Raw genomic sequence first — 25,145 nt, forward strand, 5'->3', positions numbered from 1 at the left:
GCTCTGGCCCTGCAGTTTGGACAACCTCCACACACGTAAGGAGGGGCAGGACAGCTGTGTGCCTGAAACACCGCAGGAACCAGGGACCTCTACTGGTCTTGAATTTTGTATTTTGGCTGCAAAAGTGGAACATAAAATACCTCTCACCTCCCACCTTCTGTTTCAGCTACACTGGACCACACACTGTTCTCTGACTTGGCCAGGCTTTTCGTGGCTTTGAACTTGCGGTAGCTCTGCCTGGAATGTCCCTCTCCATTTACAGCACTTCAGCTCAGTCTTCAAGACTCAACCCAGGTGTCGCTTCCTTCCTGAGGGCTCTCCTTATATACCTTGTCCTGAGTGCCTAGAACACTCTGGCTTGGTTCGTGTTTATTAAATGCACGTTGAACGAATCAGTGAGTGACAGAGACTTCTATGTCATAGTGAAAGAGGAAATGGGAGTATGGGGTAGGAAGGGAAACAGGGGAGAGAAGGCAGGACATAGGCCAACTTCTGCTGACCTCCAGCTTTGCCCAGAGTGGGTGGGCATTGCCTATCACTCCAAAGATTCCAAGGTGATGCTGCCACTGCTTCCGGTGCCCAGCTGCGCAGAGACTGCAAGGAAGCATGGATCCTCTCTCCTTACCCCAGGATATATGCCGACCTCTAGTTCCCCATTTGGATTCGAGTTTTAATTGAAGCTAGCAGTCTGGATGAGGAGCACAAAGCGTCATCCCTTTCCTGGACCCAGCTATTGAGGAGGCAGAAGACACAAGGGCTGAGAGAGGGACTTGAGATGGACTTCCTGGGTTCATATCCCAGCTCTGGCCCCTGCTGGCTGTGATCTTGGGCAAGTTAGCCACTCTGTGCCGCTTTGTTTCCTCATCTGTAAAGTTAAGATAAAAACAGTAGTTCTTCCTAGGGTTGTATGAAAACCGAGTTCATGCCTGTAACCTGGCGAATAATCGGATAGGATTCATTTTCTGATTTCCTTCTTTCATCCCAATGCGTTGAGTACTCACACTGTGGCAGACGTAGAAAAATTTGAACTAATAAATAAGACACCGTCCTGGCCTTTGGGCTGGTTAATCGGAGTAAGTGCTCCGGGAGATGTATTTTGCAACAGCGCTGGAGAGCACTGAGGAAGTGGTGGGGAGGGTGGGGAGAGGCTGTTCAGGGAGGGCTCCCCAGTAGAGAGGACTCTTGAGCCAAGGTTGGAAAGCTGGGCAGGCATTGAGAGCAGCTGTAGAATATGGAAAAGGCTTTGGGTAGAGTTCTAGCTGGACCAGGGAAGTTAGGTGAGGCTCCATATGCCATGTTTGGTTTTTTTTTTTTTTTTTTTTTTTTAATTTTTTTTTTTTTCTTTTTTTTTTTTTTTTTTTTTTTTTAGAGAGGAGAGGGAGAGAGGGAGAGAGAGAGGAGAGACAGAGAGAGAGAAGGGGGAGGAGCTGGAAGCATCAACTCCCATATGTGCCTTGACCAGGCAAGCCCAGGGTTTCGAACCGGCGACCTCAGCATTTCCAGGTCGACGCTTTATCCACTGCGCCACCACTGGTCAGGCCATATGCCATGTTTGTGTGGATGTTCCTTAGATCAGTGGTCCCCATCCCCCGGGCCACAGACCGGTACCGGTCCATGGGCCATTTGGTACCGGTCCACAGAGAAAGAATAAATAACTTACATTATTTCTGTTTTATTTATATATAAGTCTGAACGATGTTTTATTTTTTTTATTTTTATTTTTTAAAATTTTTATTTATTTATTTATTTTTTACAGAGACAGAGAGAGGGATAGACAGGGACAGACAGGAACGGAGAGAGATGAGAAGCATCAATCATTAGTTTTTCATTGCGCGTTGCGACACCTTAGTTGTTCATTGATTGCTTTCTCGTATGTGCCTTGACCGCGGGTCTTCAGCAGACCGAGTAACTCCTTGCTGGAGCCAGCGACCCTGGGTTCAAGCTGGTGGGCTTTTTCCTTCAAACCAGATGAGCCTGCACTCAAGCTGGCAACCTCGGGGTCTCGAACCCGGGTCCTCTGCATCGCAGTCTGACACTCTATCCACTGCACCACCACCTGGTCAGGCTGATGTTTTATTTTTTAAAAATACCAAATTCCCTCTGTTACATTTGTCTAAGACTCACTCTTGACGCTTGTCTCAGTCATGTGATACATTTATCCGTCCCACCCTAAAGGCCGGCCCGTGAAAATATTTTCTGACATTAAACCGGTCCATGGCCCACAAATGGTTGGAGACCACTGCCTTAGATTGCACATGTAAATTGGGAAGCTGAAAGGCAGAGGGCACACCCGAAGGGAAGCAAATTCCTCCCATGCCATCCCTGCACTGCCATGGGAAACACGGTCCAGCAGAGGGGGGGTGGTACGGGCATCTCAGGGGAAGGGAAATGCCTGGGCATACACAAACGTATGCAAACACACGGCACATGTAGAGAAACCGCCGTTCGGGATGTCTCAAGAAGGTCTGGGGGCTAGGGTCCCACACCTGGCCATGAGCCTGGGCTGCCAGTGATGTAAGGACCGACAAGTAGGAGATCAGACCATGCGACCACTTGGTAGAGACCCCACACACTTTTCCCCTCTGTCCACCCCTCCCCTTTCTGAGGCACTGACCCAACTCGCATCCAGGCCCCATCCTGCTGTTGGCCACCCAAAGAATGAGTGAGTTGGTGGTGGCTGCGGGATCTCTAGACTTTGGGATCAAGGCTGCCCTCTGGGCAGAGTTGAAGCAGATATGAAGAGAGAAGGCAATACAAGAAGCAGGGAAGAAGAGAAGGAGGGAGTATGAGAGAAAGAGAGAGAGAATTGTAGGTTATACTCTAGTCCAGTGGTAGTCAACCTGGTCTCTACTGCCCACTAGGGGGCGTTCCAGCTTTCATGGTGGGCGGTAGCGGAGCAACCAAAGTATAAATAAAAAGATAGATTTAACTATAGTAAGTTGTTTTATAAAGATTTATTCTGCCAAACAGCGAAAATCCGACATAAAGTACTTGGTAAGTAATTATTATTATCTGCTTTAACTTGCTGTAACTCTGCTTTCTAAATTTTATAAAGAAAAGTTACATCCCTACTTTATAAATCGCCATTACTGTGGAACTGGTGGGCGGTTAGAAAATTTTACTACTAACAGAGATACAAAAGTGGGCGGCAGGTATAAAAAGGTTGACTGCCCCTGCTCTAGCCCATCTTGGATCTGGCTTGCTCCTTTCCCATGAGCTGTGCAAAAAACTCGGTTCTTTAAAATCAAGTTCTCTACTTAGGGTGGCTGAAATGGCTTCTGTTTCTTGTCACCAAATGGTATAATGAGTTGATTTTTCTAAGTTTCCATTTCTGAGCCACCAAATGATGTTGTTTGAGGAGAGATTGCCTGATACTGTTTTTGGCTCTGTGATTCTTATTTTTCTTGTCTTCCCCCATGCCTAGCATGACACCTGGCATACCACTGCTGCCTAGTAAATGATGATCAATATAATTTTGAATGTGTACTCAATTGGTGTTATGAGAGAGTAACATTTTCACACCAAGTAATTATTATTTCAGTACAACCAGGAATGGAAGGGAAGCTTTGATGGAATATAACCTCGAGGTTAAGGAAACTTGAATGAATTCCTAGAAAAAATTAAATGAAATCTCCCATTTAATTTGAAGCACTTTGGTTACAAAATTCTGTTTATATGCACTTTGTTTAGATGGATAACTGCCCAGGAAGTTTAGCCTTAAGGCTCCCTACCAAATACTTTCTGTGAAGAGAGATATTGACTGGAAATGTACAGTCAAAGCCATGTACTTTGGATCCTTTGCTCTCCCTTTTTTCTCTTTTTATCAGCCTTAACCGGAGAAGAAAAAGTCTAATAAAATAGGTCTCTTGTTTGGGGCCTGAGGGTCATGTCACTGAGCCTACTTCAGTGCCATTTATACTGGGATCCACCCGACTGGGATCCACTTGGCAAACCCCCTATGGGGCAATGCTCTGCCCATCTGGGGCGTTGCTCCATTGCTGGGCAACTGAGCTGATTTAATGCGTGGGACGAGGCCATGGAGCCTCTTCAGCTCCCAGCGCCAACTTGCCCCAATGCAATCATAGATCTGCGGGAGGCGAAGAGAGACATAGAAAGAAAGAAAGGAGAGGAGGAAGGTGTAGAAGCAGATGGTCACTTCTCCTGTGTCCCCTGACTGGGAATTGAACCCAAGAGGACATCTACATGCCAGGCTAATGCTCTACCACTGAACCAACTGGCCAGGGCCTAATTTTTTTATTTAAATTATTTCTATTTTTCAATTACAGTTGACATACAATGTTATGTTTGTTTCAGGTATACACCCCAGTGATTAAACATTATATAACTTAGTGATCATCTCAATGAATCTCCTACCCATCTGACACCATACATAGTTTATTAGAGTATTACTGACTATATTTCCTGTGCTGTGCTTTACATCCCCATGACTATTCTGTGACAACTAATTTGTACTTCTTAATCCCTTCATCCTTGTCACCCAGACCCCCGCCTTCCATCTGGCCACCATTAAAATGTTCTCTGTGTCTATGAGTCTGTTTCTGTTCTGCTCATTCATGTGGTTTGTTTTTTAGATGCAATTATTGATAGATATGTATTTATTACCATTTTATTATTCATATATATATTTTTTATTTTTTCTTCCTTCTTCTTCTTAAAGAAGACCCGTTAACATTTCATGTAATGCTGGTTGGTGGTGATGAACTCCTCTGGCTTCTTCTTTTCTGGGAGGCTCTTTATGTGCCCTTCAATTCCAAATGATAGCTTTTCTGGGTAATCTTGGTTGTAGGTTCTTGCTTTGCGTTACTTTGAATACTGTATTTCTGGCCAATTCCTTCCAGCCTGCCAAGTTTCTGTTGAGAAATCAGCTGACAGATCTCATTTAAGCTTCCTTATTTCTCTATAACTCACTAGATCTTCCTTTTAGATTCTCATCTCCTATATAGCAGAGGAGAAAAAAAAAAGGAGTTTGATTCAATAATATAAACAGACCTTCTGGTGTGCTTAGGTAAAACTCGCTAAGGGTTCTTCCTTCCTTCCTTCCCCAGCTCGCTTTAACGTGACTCTTCGGGGGAGATTCTGTCTTTGTTCTCTTGTGTTGGCATGCAAAGATGGTGCCTCTGGGTCCCCACGGACCCCCGACAGAGGGCCTGCTCTGGACCATCCTGCGAAAGCAGATGCTGAGGGGTGACGGCCCCCTTCTTCTTGATGTTCTGCCTGGTGTTTACTGCTCCTACCTGCAGCTTATGTACCCCATAGGCTGGGTGCTCCCCGCTCCTTCAGAGCTAGTGCTCTTTGACCTTAACTCAGGCTTCACCAGCATTCCCTCTGAGTCCCTCTGAGTCACCACGTCCTCCTGCCAGCCCTTCACCTGGCCGCCAGGGTCAACATGCCTTCCCCATGCTGGACCTCAGAGCCAATGATCTGCATGCTCTGAGTCACATCCCCTCAGCCCACTCCTCATCCCAGCGTGGCCATGGCGGGCAGCTCCGCGCACAACGACTAGTCCCACCTCAAGTGCCAATGACAGTGGTTCCTGCTTTCCTTCCTCAGATGTTGCTTTGAGGCCAAAGATGCCCACACAGCCAAGAAGAAGGAGAAGCAAGCATTCCCGGGAGTAATTTCAGCAGGTGAGGGTGACAGTCAGCGGATAAATGCCCCAGTCCCGACCTTCAGAGAGGACAGTTCTGAGGCTCATTGTACACAGTTCCTCAGAGGGTCCCCAGAGGGATGGGGCCCCCGTTGCACATCCTTTATTAGCTTTTTCTCCTCGCCTGTCTCAGTCTCTAACTTTCTGGGATCAATTCAACCCGCAGCCATGTCCTTGTTTCAAGTTCTGCTTTTGAGGGAACCGAAACCAAGACGGGCCCTATGGAAGGCCTGCTTCAAGTCTGGTTTCCTCCCGAGGTCCCTGGTCCTTGGCAGCAGCTGGGAACTTCCGCATCATGTCTTCACCATGCATGGATTCCGAAGGGACCCCAGAAAGCTAAACCCAGGCACTCTGTCTGGGTAGCCATGGTGATCACTAAGTTGACCTTAGTGAGGCTGCCCCTCCCTTTGGCTGGTGCCTGAGAACTGGGCAGAGTAGCCAGTGCGGCAGGCTTCTCTCTTCTGTCCCCAGAACTCCCTCCACCCCTCAGTGTATGCCTCACTCTAGCTGAAGGTCACAAACCGGGAGATGTGGCGTTTCCAGCTGTCTGTGTCCCCTGCTTCCTTCCTTCTCCCAGAATCCACTGAGAATAGAAGAGCTGACTTTGGGCACCCACTTCTCTGCATGTCCTGGTTCTTCTCAGCAGAAAGCAGAACTCAGATCTACTGGCAAAAGCTGCCTCCTGAGATGATATAGGGGCCAAAAAAGAGTTTAGGAAATCATTTTCTGTCTGCGTGCTTGACACTCCTGCCAAGGTTCTATTGAAGAGGTAAAGGAAGTCAGCTTGCTCCCTAGACCTGTGCTGTCCCAATATGGCCGCCACTAGCCACATGTGGCTATTGAGCACTTGAAATGTGACCAGTGTAACCAGATCTATGTAATCTTAATTAAAGCTTAAATAAAAAAATAATACTAATACTCAATTCAATTATTGGGGATCTTTTAGGTAAGTTATTTGGAACAACTTGGGCAGATGAATTTACTTTTTCAAGTAGAAATTTTGTGAAACCTAAATACAGATCAAGTTTGTTTTTTTTTTCTTTGTATTTTTCTGAAGTTGGAAATGGGGAGGCAGTCAGACAGACTCCCGCATGCACCGACCGGGATCCACTCAGAATGCCCACCAGGGGGCTATGCTCTGCCCCTCTGGGGCGCCGCTCTGTTGCAACCAGAGCCATTCTAGCGCCTGAGGCAGAGGCCACAGAGCCATCCTCAGCGCCTGGGCCAACTTTGCTCCAATGGAGCCTTGGCTGCGGGAAGGGAAGAGAGAGACAGAGAGGAAGGAGAGGGGAAGGGGTGGAGAAGCAGGTGGACGCCTCTCCTGTGTGCCCTGGCCGGGAATCAAACCCGGGACTCCTGTATGCCAGGCCGATGCTCTACCACTGAGCCAACCAGCCAGGGCCCAGATCAAGTATTTTTGATGAAAATTTAACATCCAAATTGAGATGTGTGTAAATCCACACCTGATCTTAGCTTTGGTAGAAAAATAGAATATGACATACCTCATGAACAATTTCTTTATATTGTTTTCACTTTGAAATGGTCATATTCGGGCTCTTTTGCTTTAAATGCAATATATTCAAATTCATTTCAGTTGTTCCTTTATACCACTTTTAATGCGGCTAGAAAGTTTTCAAGTGCACCTGTGGTGTGCATGGCATTTCTAATGGAGGACTGGATCTAGGCAATGCTCATCTGCTGCTTCCCTGAGGCATGTGTCTCCTGGTCCAGTCCCTGAGGGTGTGTTGGGCAGATAAAATATATTATGCTCACTTTGTTAAAGATGGTGCCGCTGCCCACGTGGAGGCCATCACCCAGGTGATATTAATGTGTGTTGGGGGCAGGCTGTGGGCAGGCAGAATCCTTGTAGCCTGGGGCTTGGTTTGGGGATTAAGCCTTTCCCATCCTTTTTGATGTGGGGTGGTACAATCCCATCATGTCTCTGATAAGTGACTTTGTATTAGAGACTTCCCTATATTATATATTGGATTAAAGGTTTTGATTTCTACACTATAAAATGGGGGTAGAACAGGAGCTTGCTCTCTTGGTTTCTGAGATTAGTATTAGAGAGCAGAGCAGAGAAAGGCTATGTGGAGGAGGCCAGGAGAAGCAGCCAAGATGGCGAAGTGTTGAGTGAGAAGCCAGTTTGTGCAGTTTGTGCAGAGTTTGTGCAGGGAGAAGGAAGGAGATGGGGAACAGAGGTGAGTAAGTCTGGTGAACTAGAAACCTTTGATTCTAGGAAACTCGGATAAGTCAGTAGCTTTGTGAGCATTGAATGTGAGTGGGTTTTGGAGCCCAATGTGTGTTTTTACTTGCCTGCCGGGTGCAAGCTAGGATTAAAGAAGATGGCTCATCAGTTTTTGGCTCCGTTGTTTCTTTACCGACTGTCCGAATCCAGCGCGAACCTGCATGGGCCAGGCTGCTGTGATGGTGGCCTTGGCTACTGGCTTTACAGGGTGGAAGGCTGAAAGAAGCAGGTTTTAAGGGGGGAGGGGTTTTAATGTATCAGTTTGCAAAATATTATCCTCGTTACAGATGTATTGTCCCCATACTGCTTTGAAGGATAAGGGTCTCTCTATTCTTTTCTCTCCTGTGGTTCCTGTATGAGGAGATTGATAAAGAAAAAAAAGATTTTCTGGTATCTTGAACTAATCCAGTGGTAGTCAACCTGGTCCCTACCGCCCACTAGTGGGCGTTCCAGCTTTCATGATGGGCAGTAGCGGAGCACCAAAGTATAAATAAAAAGATAGATTTAACTATAGTAAGTTGTTTTATAAAGATTTATTCTGCCAAACAGTGAAAATCCGACATAAAGTACTTGGTAAGTAATTATTATTATATACTTTAACTTGCTGTAACTCTGCTTTATAAATTTTATAAAGTTACTTCCCTACTTTATTATTATTATTTTTTATTTTTATTTTTTGGTATCCCTCTGAAGCTGGAAACGGGGAGAGACAGTCAGACAGACTCCCGCATGCGCCCGACCGGGATCCACCCGCACGCCCACCAGGGGATACGCTCTGCCCACTGGGGGCGATGCTCTGCCCCTCCGGGGGGTTGCTCTGCAGAGACCAGAGCCACTCCAGCGCCCGGGGCAGAGGCCAAGGAGCCATCCCCAGCACCCGGGCCATCTTTGCTCCAATGGAGCCTTGGCTGCGGGAGGGGAAGAGAGAGACAGAGAGGAAGGGGGGGGTGGAGAAGCAAATGGGCGCTTCTCTTATGTGCCCTGGCCGGGAATCGAACCCGGGTCCCCCGCACGCCAGGCCGACACTCTACCGCTGAGCCAACCGGCCAGGGCCTACTTCCCTACTTTATAAATCACCATGACTGTGGAACTGGTGGGCAGTTAGAAAATTTTACTACTAACAGAGATACAAAAGTGGGCGGTAGGTATAAAAAGGTTGACTACCCCTGAACTAATCCATTCATCAATCAATCAATCAATCAATCAATTTATTCACTACAATAGAGGGTACAAGTGGAAAGGAGTAGATTTTTTTAAATTGATTTTAAAGAGACAGAGAAAGGAAGGGAGAAAGAGAGAGAAGTGTTCATTTGTTTTTACACTTAGCTGTGCATTCATCTGTCACTTCCTGTATGATCTCCCCAACCTTGGTGTTTCTGGATGATGTTCTAACTGAGCTAATTGACCTAAGTGGATTTTCTTTTTTTCTTTTTTCTTTCTTTTAAATGAGAGGAGGGGAGATAGTGAGGTAGACTGCCACATGCGCCTGACTGGGATCCACCAGGCCCAATGCTCCAGTGTGGAGCTAGCACCTGAGGTTGTAGCACTCAGAGGGAGCTATCCTAAGATAGCTGAGGCTACGCTCAAACTAACTGAGCCACTGGCTGCGGGAAGGGGGAGAGAAGGGGAAGAGAAAGGGAAGGAGGAGGTGGAGAAGCAGATGGTTGCTTCTCCTGTGTGCCCTGATTGGGGATCAAATCCTGGACATACATACGAGGGGCCAGCGCTCTATCCATTGAGCCACTGACCAGGACCAGTGGATTTTGTTTTAAGCAAGGCATTTGGTTAGGGTTCCTGGCAGTGTAGTTTGGACAAGGTAAACCTACCCCTGGACCCTGTTGATTGGGAATAGGGTGGTCACCTGTCCTAAGCTGGGCCAATGAGCTGCTCTCTTGGGAGACTGGAATAGAGAGCCAGGAATCCTAGTTTCACCTGGTTGCTTTCTTCAACAGGGGGGCTCCAAGCCCCACTGATGCAAGCAATTGCCACCCTTTGTCCAGTGTTGAAAAGGAAGAGTTGGCCCCTAACAGACTTCTAGCGTTACTGGAAGCCTGGAGACCCTGGATTTGCCTCTTACTGAGCTCTCCCTGCAGTTTAGACCCTGAGGCTGTAGGGAAACCCTCCCGTCCTCAGAATATATTTCCCTGCGGGTGCTCAGGTTACCTGCAAAGAAGCTTAACTAATTCACAGTAGTGGCTCAGAGTGGGAATTCATGGGAGAGCTTTGTGTTTACAGCTCAAGGGGAAAGAACTGAAGATACTTTTTTCCTATAGAGAAAGCTGGTCAGTGGCCTCCTTGTCCCTGGGTAGCTGACACAGTGTTTAGCACCACCCTACAGTTGCTTTGGGTTCAAAAGACTTTTGTGGCCGGCCTGGGCAGCAGAACACCATTTATAACATTGTTTCTATGGGAGACACATTTCAAGATCCAAACAATGAATTTAGTGAAGAATGTTTGGCTTCCAGGAGGGATGAGCTGACCCTGCTGTATCCTGGGGATTTGGCTCCCATTTTCTTTAGGGCCCCTTCCCTTTTGGCGTGGGGACTGACTGCCTCTTCAGAATTGGGGTATGTATGTGGGGGGCAGAATTCTGAAAACAAGGAGGGAACAGATAAGGGGCCCCCGCAGCTGGGGTGGTCGTGGGCTTCTTGTGCACTGAGACCCCCTGGAGGTCCAGGGATGGATAAGAGCCGGTGAGAGGTGGACAAAGACACTTGGCCTCCTTCACATTACTGTCACGTTTGCCAGCCTGCGAAGTCCAAGGGGCCTGGCTTAGCTCTGGCTCAGCTCAAACAGTTTTTGGAATAAGCCTGGGCGTTAGGGGAAAAGAAAGAAGATCCTCCACCCTCTGCCTGGGAAATCCGGGGCGCTCGAGGCAGGTTCCCCGGGGCAGCGTGACTGTTCCCTGGGAGTGGCTGTCACAACGTGGGGTGAGCTGGGGGGGGGGCTTGACTCCAACCCTCTTGGAGAGAGCAGAGCGAATGTCGCGAGGGGATCCAGTTCATCCTCCCCACCCTCTCACTCTTAACCCCTCCGCGCACTCAGCACCCCCTCCCAGCCCGGAAGAGGCGCTGACAGCCTCTGACACCCCTGGCTCAAAGGCGGGGAAGGAGAGGACAGCAGCCACAGCATTGTCTGGGAGGGAGGGGAGAGGCTCCACCCCCCATGGGGGAGGGGAGAGGGGGAGGGCGGGAGAGGAGGGGAGGAAGAAAGGCGAGGGAAGAGGGGTGTGGGGAGAGATGGAGAGCTCAAGAAAGAGGGGGAGGGAGGACGATCAGACCGGATAGGGGAAGATAAAGGCTTTGGGGCGGGCAAGAGGGCGAGGAGGGGCGGAGGGGGAGCGAAGAGGGCGGGGCGTCCGACCCCCAATCGCGCGGCCGCGGCCAGCTCTGCCCAGCCAGATTTGATCTGGACCCGCCGACCGCTGACCCACGCGCGGGCAGGAGCAGCCCTCCGGTCGCAGCACCCCACTTTACAACTCCACGGTCTCTGCGGCGCGCACGACATGCAACCGGCTTGGAACGCAGGCAAGGCTCTGGGCGCGGGGCGCGGGGCGCGGGGCGTGGGGCGTGGGGCATGGGGCAAGGCTCCAGACGCAGGATGCAGGACGCAGGTGCGGGGTACCGGGGGTCCTCTCTCGACTCTACCGAAAGTTTTCCCGCAGAGTCCCCTGCCGGGTCCAGGCCAGCCCCTCAGTCCTCGCCTGCCCCTGATCTCCTCCCTCCTCCCCCAGCCGCGGGCGTTCCGGGGTATGCATACCGCCCCCCTCCCCAGGGGCTGGGTAGGCTGGAACCCTAGCCCACCCGCCTTCCGGCGGGGGAAAGTTGTGACTCCAAGCTCGTCTTCTTGCCCCAGCCCTGGGGGTCTTTCCTTTTCTCCACGCCGAGGGCGGCGGCAGGAAGGCATCCCCAACCTGTGTCGGGGTCCCAGGGACTCCCCGGCGAAGTGAGGGAGGGCGGCAGGTGCAGGGATGGCAGGCCGCGACAGCCCTGGTCAGCGCCAGCACTCCAGTTCGATCCTCTTCTTCCCGGTCCAATGGACAGATCCCTCAGAGGCGGGTTCCAGCCCCCCCCCCCCCCCCCCCTAGCTTGGGCGCCCTCTGCCTTCACAAGGGCGCAGAGTGCTCTGGGGCCCGCGGTAGTCGGGGCACTTCCCCTTTGTGGTCTTCCCGCCCACCGCCTCCGGAGCTGGCGCCTGAGGTCGTAGGGGACCTCGGCTTTTCCTCTGCGCCCGAGAGAGGCAGGTGCGTTGGGCGGACCGGGCCGCTTCTGCATTTTGAGCGGCTGCTTTGCATTCAGCTTCTAAGCCGAGAAAGCCCTGGGGACAGCAGAGAGGGCAGTGGCCTGACGGGGAGACCGAGGGTTCCATCTTTTTATGAGGCGTCCTGTGGGTCCTGGGTTGTTCGCAGCACCTGTACACCTCCGTGACGGGAGGGAATGAACACGAGCTTCTCCACGCTGCCATGTACTTTATTTCCATGTGATCGCAACCTGGGTCCCTAGAACGTGTTTTCCCCGAGGACAGAGGCTGTGTCTAGAACGGCCAGGTTTATAGTGAGTACCTTACGTGGAATGAATGAATGTTTGAACCATTGAGCTGACAAGTAACAATGTATCCTAGAGCGGGACTCGGGTCCTGCCACAGTTGATCTTGATACAATGGGAGGAAAGAATTAGAAACAATGATTGTTTTAAACAGCTGCCTGTGAGCCAGAGCCAGGGGCCTTCTTTCCAGAGCATCTGGATGAGGAATCTGGGGTTGGAATTATTTTACTTACCCAACCCACATTTACTTATTGGAAACTTTTTCTGCAGGCGGTCTGAAAAATGAAAGACACTTCTCATGACTAAGATATATTGAATTGTTTGAGGAGAGGTCATTCTTTTTAGCTTGTGTCCAAATGCAGTGTTCTAGGGACTAAGTGTGGAGTTGGCCTAGGAGGTGTGGGTTTGGGATCAGAGACCCTGGAGTGGGGCCATGAGTCTGGGCACCAGCTGCGCTTTCTCCTCCAGACAGGTCAGCTGGTGCCCGGGGAGCTGGGGCAGGCAGAGGGCCTGGGGGGGGGGGGTGAGGATAGAAGAGGGCCTCAAACGATGGCTGAGCTCAGAGAGGTGGGGTAGTTTTGGAAAGAGGATAGTTCTTAGCCTGGGAGACGGAAGCTTGGCAAGCAGCCTGTGGGGCCCCAGGGGGCCTGGGCTGGTACAGTTTGGGATTCCCTGTGCCCAGGAGACTGGAAGTGAGGCCCTCTCCTCCTTCAGAAGATGGGGGAGCAGAGGTGGAGTATTGGGGAGACCAGATAATCTTTGGGGTGCAGCCTAGTCATATCCCATGCTCCTCTGCCCTCATTTTTATGCTGGAGAAATTGGTTAGAATGATGAAGAGCACCTTTGGGGAGCCTGGTGGAGGGGAGGCCAGGGATCTAGGGTCCCCAGTCACGCTCTCCCCCTAGGGAAGGTGGAGGTGTGCTTCCTACCCCTGGCTGAGTGGGCCAGGGCCTATGCAGTGCCTGCACCTGCTGCCCCTCCAGCTGACAGCATCCCCACCTTCCTGAGGGTGGTCTCCTTCTGCCGTTGGGGCTCCAGAGACCACCTCTCGCATTTCTGCACAGCTTCTGTTTGGGGATTCAGGCCTTCTCTCCAGTTTTTGTTACTTTAGTAGTTGGGTGTAGTAGGTGACCCTGCTACACCTTGTTTTCGATCCCTCAGTCCTCCTCACTGATGCTCTGGGCTACCTGGGACTTTTCATCACCTGCTGGTTTTGCTTTGATTTCTTGGTTTATTTCCTGGCACCCCGGAACCAAGCTTTGTGTCTGCCTTCTGCGTGTGAACTGCTTAGGCATGGCCGAGGGAGTGGGCTAGAGAGATGCCCAGGACCATACATCCTGGCACTTCTGTAGGAGTGCCAACGCCTGGACTGCGGAGCTTGCCAGAAAGGGGTCCTGTCACCAAAGCACAGGAGGACCTTGGCCTGATGATTGCTTCCGGATCTCTCTAGGATACTTTAGCAGGAAGTGTGCTCACGGGAAGGTGGGATGTCACATCTGGACCAGGCTGCTAGAGAATCCAGTGCAGAGGATGGGATGTGAACCTGGTGATCCAGGAGCAGTTCCGGGGCCCACCCACGTCTCCTTCTCCTCTCCCCCAGAGTGAAAAACTGGGCAGGTCTCCATCATGCACTTGGAATAGAACAAGACACCCAGTCTTTGCCTTTAAGCCATAGCTGCTGAGAGCTGCTACATCTGGTTTTATAAAACCAGGATGGGGTACCCTCTCATCACCTTTCTCAATATGGCCCAGTGATTTACCTCAATGACACAGTCTCTTGCTTGCACATCTCCCTGCCTCTCCAGGAGAATGTAAAATAAATCCTTAAGGTGGGGTAAGTTCCCACAGACTCATTTACTTGGCCTGCTGATGGGTTCCCATGCCGAGGGGAGGCGAGGGAATGGGGCAGGAGGCACAGAGGAAGCAAGGCACAAGAAACAGGGACAGTCTTTAGACTCGGCTGGCTGGGTGTTCGGGGGTCATATTTGGTCATCACTGGGATGGCAGGCTGGAGCCTGTAATCACAGATGGATGCAGCTGTTAATGACAGCTTGGGGCTGCAGAACTCCCGCCCAAGGCAACTGTGGCTGAACTGGGGAGGGCAGCGGCTCTCAGGAGAAGGGGGTGGGGAAGGGCATTTGGCTAATTCCTATGAGATGAGTCAAGTAACTTAGAAAGGCCTTTTCTGTTACTTCTATTGATAACAATAGATAACCTTGTTCTTTGCCTGGACATGTCAACCCAAAGTGATTTGACAGAGTAGGTTTACTTTACCAGCATGGCGCTTTACCCACAATTGGTACTCAGTTAAGCATTCATTTGATTAATAGCTGATATCTTCCAGAGTAATGAAAACAGTATTGAATTTGGAGTTTGAATTGTATTCTACCATTATGGTAGCTGCATGGTGTTGAGCGATGTCAGCATCCTTTCCATGTTCTTTTTGGCCCCAACCACTGACTGGTGGGAAAAGATGATCTCTCGTCTTTGCTGGGGGGACTTCGGGGCATGCTCTGTGCTGTCTCAGAGGTCACTGGCTGTCTTCCCTTCCCCGGTCACTTTCCCACTGCCTTACACTGGCTCTTGAACCCTTATTTTAGAGACAACTTCTGGGAGACACCACCCTAAGAGAGGCTGTAGTCCATGATTAAAAAGTCATTTGCAGTCTCTTGAGTTTCATTTTCCCCAACTGTAAGATGGAAATGATAACTATGTCACAGGGATACTGAGATACGTGCTCAGCCAGGGACTGACAGGCAGCAACATGCAGGCAAACATTTGCTGGCTCGTTGACTGATCTAGAAGGGGCTGTGATGGACGCATTCAGGCAAACACTTGCTGGCTCGTTGACTGATCTAGAAGGGACTGTGATGGACGCATTCAGGCAAGCACTTGCTGGCTCGTTGACTGATCTAGAAGGGGCTGTGATGGACGCATTCAGGCAAACACTTGCTGGCTCGTTGACTGATCTAGAAGGGGCTGTGATGGACGCATTCAGGCAAACACTTGCTGGCTCGTTGACTGATCTAGAAGGGGCTGTGATGGACGCATTCAGGCAAGCACTTGCTGGCTCGTTGACTGATCTAGAAGGGGCTGTGATGGACGCATTCAGGCAAACATTTGCTGGCTCGTTGACTGATCTAGAAGGGGCTGTGATGGACGCATTCAGGCAAACACTTGCTGGCTCATTGACTGATCTAGAAGGGACTGTGATGGACGCATTCAGGCAAGCACTTGCTGGCTCGTTGACTGATCTAGAAGGGGCTGTGATGGACGCATTCAGGCAAACACTTGCTGGCTCGTTGACTGATCTAGAAGGGGCTGTGATGGATTTGGGAGGGAAAATTACGATGGGCCATGGAAAATGATAATGCTGACCTTAAGTTATGTGAGGAAACTGAGGTCACTTGCTCATGGTTTTCACATCTGAACTGTGACCTGTTGATAAATGGTTTAACAAGTGGCTCTTCAGGGAGGAAAAAAAGCCCAGTTTTGGGGTGTTTGCTGGTTTCTGCAGTGTAAATATATTCACCGTGGAGGATTTCAAGCTACTAACATGGCATCACTCAGCACCGAGTTGGGACGAGATGTGCTCTGTCAGCCCTTGAGAGCCAATAGGAGACATCTGGTCGTGTCTGTGTGACATGTAACCTCAGATCTTGATTTTCAGTTTTGTACACTGGGTGAGGAGGATAAGGATTGTACTAGGCACCAAAATTTGGGGTGTGTTCACCTCAGCCCTGCACTGGCTGACTCACTGTGTGTGAGGGACCCTTCTGGGTTCATTTAAAGATTACTGAAATGTTTATGCTATCTATGAGTTTTTCTGGGCCTCAGTTTTCCTATCTCCAGGGCAAGGGGTTAGATGATCCCACAAGTCCCTTCAAGCCCTTGGTCTCTTAAGGAAGAGTTCGTTGCATTCTCCCTCTGTCCACACGAGAACAAAACCTTTAATGAAAGAAAACCCTTCATGTGTCCACACCTATGTGGCCTATCGGGGGGCACCCCGTGCTGGACCATCCTAGAGGTTTCCTGCTGGCACAGGGAATTCAGCTGGCATTAACAGTAAAATTCCACCTTCCTTGTGTACCAGATTCACTTCATGACACACGCATGGTGTGTCCCCAGAGGAAGCCTAGGGGATGCGGAGGGAGGGGATGATTTCTCATGGAAAGGACAGTCCCTACTTTCCTGAACCACTGTGCAATGTCATAGACATCCAAGTAGAATCCAAGAAAAGTCCACGTGGAAAAATAGACTTTAATATGACAGAATTTGACATCCCTGTTGCAGTGTTTTTGTTGACAATCTTCCCAAGGGAATCCTTAACTCAGCAATTCTACCTGTAGGAATTGTTATCCTAAGGATACAATTGGATGAGTGCAGAGAAATATGTGCACAGGGATGTCCTTTGCAGCATTATTTATAATAACCACTTTACCAAAAATAATGGATACTAAGTGTTCAGTAGTAGTAAACTTGTTAATTATGGTATATCTATATACTTCAGAATACCACATGGCTACAAAAAATAGAGGACAAAGATGTATATCTATTAACAGGGAAAATATATATTTCTAAAGAGCAGGTTACCAAACCTTATGCTGTTGTTATAAAATATATTGTATCATCCATTTATATTTGTTTCTGGAAGGATATATGGCAAAATGTTACTAGCGATTATCTTTGAGTGGTGGACTTAAGAGATTTTGATTTTAAATTTCTATATAAAATATTTTTTAAAGGCCCTGGCCGGTTGGCTCAGCCGTAGAGTGTTGGCCTGGCGTGTGGGGGACCCGGGTTCGATTCCCGACCAGGGCACATAGGAGAAGCGCCCATTTGCTTCTCCATCCCCCCCCTCCTTCCTCTCTGTCTCTCTCTTCCCCTCCTGCAGCCAAGGCTCCATTGGAGCAAAGATGGCCCGGGCGCTGGGGATGGCTCCTTGGCCTCTGCCCCAGACGCTAGAGTGGCTCTGGTCGCGGCAGAGCGACACCCCGGAGGGGCAGAGCATCGCCCCCTGGTGGGCAGAGCGTCGCCCCTGGTGGGCGTGCTGGGTGGATCCCGGTCGGGCGCATGCGGGAGTCTGTCTGTCTCTCCCCGTTTCCAGCTTCAGAAAAATACAAAAAATATATATATATATATTTTAAAAAATATTTTTATTTTTAATTATGGTAAAATATGCATAAAATAAGATTAACTCTTAATCATTTTAAAGTGACAGTTCAGTGGCTGCCTTAGTCCTTTGGGGGTGCTGTAACAAAATACCACAGATTGAGTGACTTATACACAACATAAATTTATCTCTCACAGTTGTGGAGTCTGGAAGTCCAAGATGAAGGAGGTCTGCAGGGTCAGGTGAAGTCCCTCTTCCAGACTGCAGGGTTCTCGTTATATCCTTACATGGTGGAAGGGGCCAAGGGGGCTCTATAGGTTTTATGCACAGGCAGCATCCGCCTGCCTGCAGTGTGGGGAGGACTTCACCTGGGGGGTCTATGAGGCCCCAAGAACTCCGGGGAGATGGGTGGTAGCATTAGATAATGGGAGCTCTCTTCCTAAAGTGCCCATATAGGGTCTCACAGTTGATCGTATAGACATTTGAGACAAGGATTGCTCTCTTCTGCATGCACTGACAGGGAAATCGGACTCATGGTGCAATGGGGTGGGGGTGGGGTGGGGGGAGGCAGGGGAGGTGAGTCTGAAGTGAGAGGAGGTTGGGAAGGAAGCTTCTGGACCCAGAACCGGGAAACCAGGTTGTGTGGTTCTATTCAGGCGACATGGGAACGGGTCAAGTGACTTTGCTCTGGAACGCCTAGTTCTGTGGAAATGCTTTAAGTTCCTCATTAAGTGAGCTCCCTGAAGGGCCTACCCAGCCCTCTACTGAGTTAATGAGAGAATGTAGGCCTGGGAGGGACACACATACCCACTGGGATTTCCAAAACTTTCCTTATGTGGCTCTGCCTATTTTCTGTCTGCCCAGGGGCAGGCTGCTCTTTTCCTCCCAGAAAGTTGGGGAAATGTCAGAAGTTGACAGAGATGGCCACTGAAGGCCATTTTGAGGAGAAGTTCTGTTTTTCATGGTGCTGGTTTTCTGTTAGGGTTAGTCAGCTGGGTGCAGGGCCAGCAGGAGATGGTGTGAATGTGGTTTTGTGGAAAACTTCCCCTCAGCTTCCTGGGAACCCCCGGACGCGCCCTCTGTCCTGGCAATAGGGGGGTTAGGGGATCTGCTATGTGAGGGTGAATTTCCCTGTGCAGTCGTAGGGTGTTAACAGAGGTAAAGGCGGGTGGATGTAAGCTGCCCCGCAGTGGCTGCCCCAGCTGGGGGGCTCAGTCCATGAGGACCCTTCCTTCACTCTCTCGTCGGTACTGCTTCTCGAGGGCAAGGAACCTCCACTCTGGGGGTGGAAGAGACCGGGGATCCTGGCTCTTGGGTTTCCAATCCTGGCCCCGGTAGCAAGGTGGGGAAACCCCCAGGTCTCTGCACACAAAGTCCGAGTGTCAGCCTGTAGCACCAAAAAAGGAAGAACTGCTGGGGTTCCCTGAGGAAGGGGATGTGAGGTCAGAGATGAGTCTTAGAGCAACCGCTCAGTAAACAGGAAGTGCGGCCAGAGAGAAACCTGTGCTTGTAGGAACCGGGGAGGTGGAGGGGGGCCCTCCTCACCTGCCCGGCTAAGTCAGCACGTCCCCGCAACCCTAACCCACAGACAGCCTGTTGGGGTTCGGAGCACATGGGGTGACACAGGCCTTGGGCCCTCCCATCAGATGGGGCTCCAGTTAAATCCTGTAATTACTGGGCTGGAGGAAAGCTTAATTTGCCTTTCCCCAGTTAGGACATGAAAGTACCCTATAAAATAGCCCTCAGCTGTGAGAAATGCTGGCGAAGGAATGCTTAGTCGTGTTTGCCGTATTAGAGCCTACTTTCCATTCATTCTCTCCTCTCAGTCACGCAGAACCTCACGCTTTGTTGGCTCTCAGTCCATGAGGGGTTTGTGGTGACAGCGTTTCTTTGGTTGAAGGTGACATAGGTGCTGCTTTCCTAAAGTCAGGTGTTGACTGCGCCCTTCCCTGGGAGTCTGTAGATATTGGAGAGTTAGCTTTCTAGGTCGTTAGGCATCTCTGAGCCACAGTCTGAATCAGGGGTCTCAAACTGAACTCAGCGTGTGGGCCGCAGAGCAAGATCACAGCCGTTCGGTGGGCCGCACTAGGTCTACAAAAGGCAACTGTTACACAACACTTTTCTCACTGCAGTTGAAAACAAAAAAAAATCAGTACAACAAGCACAATCGTACATGCAGTTTACTCAGTGTCACAAAACGACCAGAAACTGGAGTTCGCATCACAACTGCTGTTAACTAAGCTAATATCTAGCTAGGATGCTAGAGAAATGAAAAATACAAGCAGGCCCCTAGGCTTACTTAATTTTATCCAAAATATTTTGAACTTCGTGGATTAGTCTGCGGGCCGCACAAGATTGTTCGGCGGGCCGCGAGTTTGAGACCCCTGGTCTAAATTGTATACACACACACACTCTCTCTCTCTTTCTCTCTGTCTCTCTCTCTCTCGCACATTTTCTGTCTAGAGTTTTTATTTTCTTTATGCCTTTTTTTTTTTTGTCTCAATCCAACACCCCGAGATTCTCTGATATGAGGCCAAAGGCCTTTGGATTTTCTTCTAAGCATCCGTCCAGAAGGTCGGAAGCTTGTGGATGCTGTTGGGACTTCCCTATAAACAAGTAGTTGCTCATCTGGGCCTGGGAGGCAATTGCTTGGACTGGTCTCAGGGGTGACTTTCCAGGTCGCTCGCCTGGCTACCTGTCCTGTCCCGCTGGTGTGGGAAGAGGAGGCGGGGCTTACCCAGCAGGGATCCTGGGACCTTTGGCTCAGGTCTTCCCCAGTCCCGCTGAGAATTCAGACCTGTGTGCTGAAGGGCTGCAGGGATGGTGGGCCTGAGCAGGAACCGGCCCAGGAAAGAGCAGGGACTTTGCAGACCAAACTCTAGGGGGTATCCCAGCTTGGCCACCTGTGGGCCGGGGTGGGGGTGGGGCGCGTCTTTGGAAGGGAATAAGGTTTCCTCTCAGCAAGACCTGGTATCTGTCCTCAGTCAGGCCCCCAGACTTTTTCTGGGACAGGGGAACAGGCAGTTTGTGGGTTCCCTGAGTGTGAGGGGTAGCTCATTCTTTAGACAGAAGGTGAGGCGTGTCTGGGGTCTGTGGCTCTGTGACATTGTAAGTGCCCTGGCCTGAATAGGGTCTCCATCCCCAGCCCTTGGAAGATCTGCTCTTCCTACAGCTTGTCCATTAGACCAGTCACTCACTCGCCTCCCTGACCCAGGACTCCCGGGCCTGCTGTGGCTACACCTGCCTGTCCTGCATGGAGCCCTCGTGTCCAGCGCTTGGCTGGGGCACCATGGAAGGAGTTCATGACGTGGGTTCATGTCAGCTCTGTGATCTGGGCTAAGTCGCCTACCCTCTGGGACCTTCTGTTTCTTCATCTCTAAGATGATGCTACTAGAGCAGTGATCCCCAACCTTTTTTGGGCCACGGACTGGTTTACTGTCAGAAAATATTTTCACGGACCGGCCTTTAGCGTGAGACGGATAAATATATCACGTGACCGAGACAAGCGTCAAGAGTGAGTCTTAGACGGATGTAACAGAGAGGGAATCTGGTTATTTTTAAAAAATAAAACATCGTTCAGACTTAAATATAAATAAAACAGAAATAATGTAAGTTATTTATTCTTTCTCTGCGGACCGGTACTAAATGGCCCATGGACCGGTACCAGTCCGTGGCCTGGGGTTTGGGGACCACTGTTCTAGAGTGTCGTTACCAGCAGCACCAGCGTCACTCAGAAGCTTGTTAGAAATGTTCATCCTCAGATCTCAGTCCAGAAGTACAGAAACAGAACCAGGAGGAAGGGGGCACCAGAATCTGTATTTAAAGAGCCCCCACGGGATTCTGATCTCTGCTGTGAGAACCACTCCTCCAGAAGACGCTGGGTCAGGGGCTTTTTAGCTGAAAGTTTTCCCCTTCACTTCAGGAGAAACTGATGTAAATAAGGATCCGCTTTGGAACTGGACAGTTCTGGATTTGAACCCCAGCTCTGCCCCTTTCTGGCTGCGTGTTTTGGCCAAGTTACTTAGGTTCCTCGTGCCTTAATTATTTCATCTGCAGAATGGGGATGTTGGGGTGTCTCTCTTCCACAGTGGTATCTTATTCACATTTGTTGTCTTATGATGAGCACAATAACACTGTGATTGTTTTGCTTCTGATTTTTGGGGGGAAACAGGTGTCCAGGGCCTCCTGCTGTTAGTCTTCTGCTAGTTCTCTTGGGCAAAACTCTTTTCTACCTGCCTCCAGGTGAAGTGCCATCTCTTTTCAGGCAGGGTGAGCTAACTTTTCCCTTCCCTCTTCTATGATGCTTAACATTCTTTGGGATAGGGAGGGGCATAGCCTTTAATTGACAGTCACAGTAAAGCTGAGACTGTGCAGTACGTATACCCAGCACATCTGACTTGAACCTTCCCTCTGGTGGTGTTTGATTCTCAGACCCTTTCCTGAGCAGAGTGATTGAGAGGGCCGTGTGGGTGGGTCACAGGGGGCCTGACACCTGGCATGGGAAAGGGGATGGAGGTCCATTTCAGAAAGGGGGGGATCCGGAATCAGTGGGGTGAGCAGGTCCCAGAGTGGACATGGCCTGGCCAGTCAGTGGGCCTTTCATTGAGTAAAGCATGCGGGCGTGAGGCAGCATGTGTCCTGCTTCCTTCCAAGGCAGCTCTAAATTTGCCCGTGTCCAAGGACAGGCTTGAGTTCGGGAATCAGGAGGTGGAATCTTTTGTAATCTCTAGATCTTGGCAGGGCCCTGGGCTACAGCTCAAGTCTCATTCCTCTTGTGGCGCAATAGGGCTGGGGTTTCCTGTTTGCCATCTACACTTCTTCCTGCCCTCATACCAGGGCTCAGCACTGTCTCCTCGGTCAGAGCTGCTTGGTGGCAAAGCAGAGTCCTTCAGGAGACCTGTGGGGCAGTCTTTAACACTGTAGTATGAAGCACTATGTCAGATAATTTTCTTCTCCAACCCCGGAGATCCAGATTGTCTCTAGAAGGCAGGGCAGGGTTCAGAGAAGAGATGGGGACAGGCCCTAAAAGGGGAAGTTTCGGGCCTGCAGTGAGCATTTCCTTTGCATCTGGGGCCTGGGACTGGCTTCCTGGCTTCCTGGCTTCTGTGGTGTGGGGCCTTGCTTTGTGTGACAGGCCCCTTGGATTGGCTTTCTGGGATGTTCTACATTGACCCCTGACCCCTTTGCAATGTTAGTTATGGGGAAGGAGGCACTAAAGGCCAAACTCAGTTTGCATTTAGGAAATTCTGTTTTTTCCATTCTTGAAGAGCTGCTTTGAGAGGCATTTGTTCGTGTCCTCAGTCTCTGTTCCCATCAGATTTCATGCTGGTTCTCAGCCCTGGTCATACATTGGCCTGCCCAGGGGAGGCTTTTCAAATGCTCATGCCTGGGCCCTGCCCAGAGGGTCTGGTGTAATTTGTCGAAGTTACTGCCCTGGACAGACGTCAGGAATTTAAAATTAACCTACCTCACCACCCCGCCACCTCCTCCCCCCTAACCCTCACAGAGCAAGTGTACAGAATTAGAGCCTCTGAGATGTGGCGTGCTGTCTCAAGGTCAGCTAGCTGCTTGCTTTTAGCTGAGGCCCCACCAAGTACACAGCCCTCTCCTGGTCAGGGGTGGCTCTGCAGGGTGTCCCTGAATGTTTTCTGCAGAAAGCCTTTCTTTCTGTAGCCTTTTTTTTTTTTTTTTTTTTGTATTTTTCTGAAGCTGGAAACGGGGAGGCAGTCAGACAGACTCCCGCATACGCCCAACCAGGATCCACCCGGCACGCCCACCAGGGGGCAACGCTCTGCCCCTCTGGGGCGTCGCTCTGTCGTGACTAGAGCCACTCTAGCGCCTGGGGCAGAGGCCAAGGAGCCATCCCCAGCGCCCGGGCCATCTTTTGCTCCAATGGAGCCTTGGCTGCGGGAGGGGAAGAGAGAGACAGAGAGGAAGGAGAGGGGGAGGGGTGGAGAAGCAGATGGGCGCCTCTCCTGTGTGCCCTGGCCAGGAATCGAACCCAGGACTTCCGCACGCCAGGCCGAAGCTCTACCACTGAGCCAACCGGCCAGGGCCTCTGTAGCCTCTTTTTTAGTGTCTTTTTCTTAGACACTAAATTAACTGTTGACCCCCCCCCCCCCCCCGCCTCCATCATGCATGGGAGTGGAGGTGGGAGTGGGTAGGGCCTGGCTCCTGCTATACAACCGGGAACACAGTTTAGGAAATCAAAACCAAATACACCACCAATCTCATCCTGGACTTTCTTGCCGGAGTCTGCCCACCTTTCTGCTCTGCTTTTGCCCTTCTCTCTGGGGACTTTCCAATTGATCAGTAAGCTGAGAGACACCATCTCTAGGCTAGAACTGGATGGCGATTAGCCCACGCCCCGGGGATGCTCTGACACCTGATCAACCGCCCTGGGTTCTCCAGGCTGCCCGACAGGAAGGGAGTGAGGGCCCTGGAACTTGCAGGAACCAAGAGCTAGGAACAGAGGAGATGCTATTGTCTTTGGAGAGAGCTTTGGGTGGCTCTTCCCACTTGCTGGAGCTTCTTGAGGATTTGGTGTTTGCCCTCCTCACAGGAAGCTGAGCTGGTAAATTTCATTATTTGGGAGGCCTGAAGTGGGAGGCTGGAAACACCCGTGAGTGGGAGGGTCCGTGAAAAGGAAGAGGAAGCTATCTTTCCTGCAGTAACTTAAGGGTTTTGACCTTGGGCCAAGTCTGTCCCCATTCCTACAGCTCAGCCCCTCCGTGCACCTGGTGACCCTGCTGGGCAGCTGTCTCCTCTCAGCCTGAGGATGGGTGGGAGAAGGTAGCCCAGCAAAGTAGCAGGTGTAGTGGACGATGCTGGTACCCACCAGGATCCCTTTAAACTATTGCGTGTCATGGGTGTTGACTGCCGAGGGCATCTTAGCTGTTTCCTAGTCCTGATAATTGCTCTTTCAGGGAAATTTGTTGGAGCTCAGCCCTTCCTCTGGGGGGTGGCCTGTCGTCAGCGACTCACTGGCACAGGATAGAAGCCTGGCCTGCTTGTCTCAAGGTGGGACAAACCTGTGGCGTTATTCATACCCTGCAGCTCCCATGGGATCAGGCTGTAGCTGGACTCCAGCGGAGCCCACGTCACTTCCGGTCCTGCTTCCCTCACTCCCTTCATGGGGTTCTCCTGGAAACACTTCCTCAGTGAGTCACGTGCACAAGAATCCTCATTTCTGGCTGTGCTTCTAGGAATCCCCTGACCTAAGACCCCAGGTTAGCTTTTCCTTGAGCTGGCTATTGAACCCGCTCCCTCCCTGCAGGCCATAATGGTAAAGAGAATATTTGCAGGAGAGAGGCTCCGTCTGGAGCTGGGAGTCCAGGCAGAGGAAGCTGCAGGTCCAGGAGGGAAAGGAAAAGCCAGACGGATGGTTTCTGTATAGTGATAAGTGCTGGGACGAAGGACAGGCTGAGCGTGAGCTCGTCGCACCCTACATTGCCCAGGGACAGCAGAGACGTTAGTAGGGAGAGCCACGTTTTGGATCAGGGTCTAGAGACCCCGTGAGTTTGCTTGGCTCTGAGGTGGAGCATGGGCACACTTACGGAGTGTGAAATGCAG

At 50.6% G+C, this 25,145-nt stretch overlaps 1 protein-coding gene across 5 annotated transcripts in view; it reads left to right on the plus strand.

The window, feature by feature from the left end:
- The first annotated feature begins 811 nt into the window (after window positions 1–811).
- RASSF2 (Ras association domain family member 2) overlaps window positions 812–25,145 on the plus strand; it is a 50,244-nt gene continuing 25,910 nt past the window's right edge. Inside the window, exon 1 of one of the 5 annotated variants that reach the window (XM_066234790.1) lies at window positions 812–833. The gene's annotated coding sequence lies outside the window, so the exon portion shown is untranslated. Of the gene's footprint in view, window positions 834–10,824; window positions 10,847–11,208; window positions 11,444–12,284; window positions 12,470–25,145 lie in introns of those variants that run through there. The other 4 variants (XM_066234791.1, XM_066234788.1, XM_066234792.1 and 1 more) reach the window with 4 other exon arrangements.

This window comes from Saccopteryx bilineata, chromosome 6 (genome assembly GCF_036850765.1).
Source record: "Saccopteryx bilineata isolate mSacBil1 chromosome 6, mSacBil1_pri_phased_curated, whole genome shotgun sequence".
NCBI lineage: Eukaryota > Metazoa > Chordata > Mammalia > Chiroptera > Emballonuridae > Saccopteryx > Saccopteryx bilineata.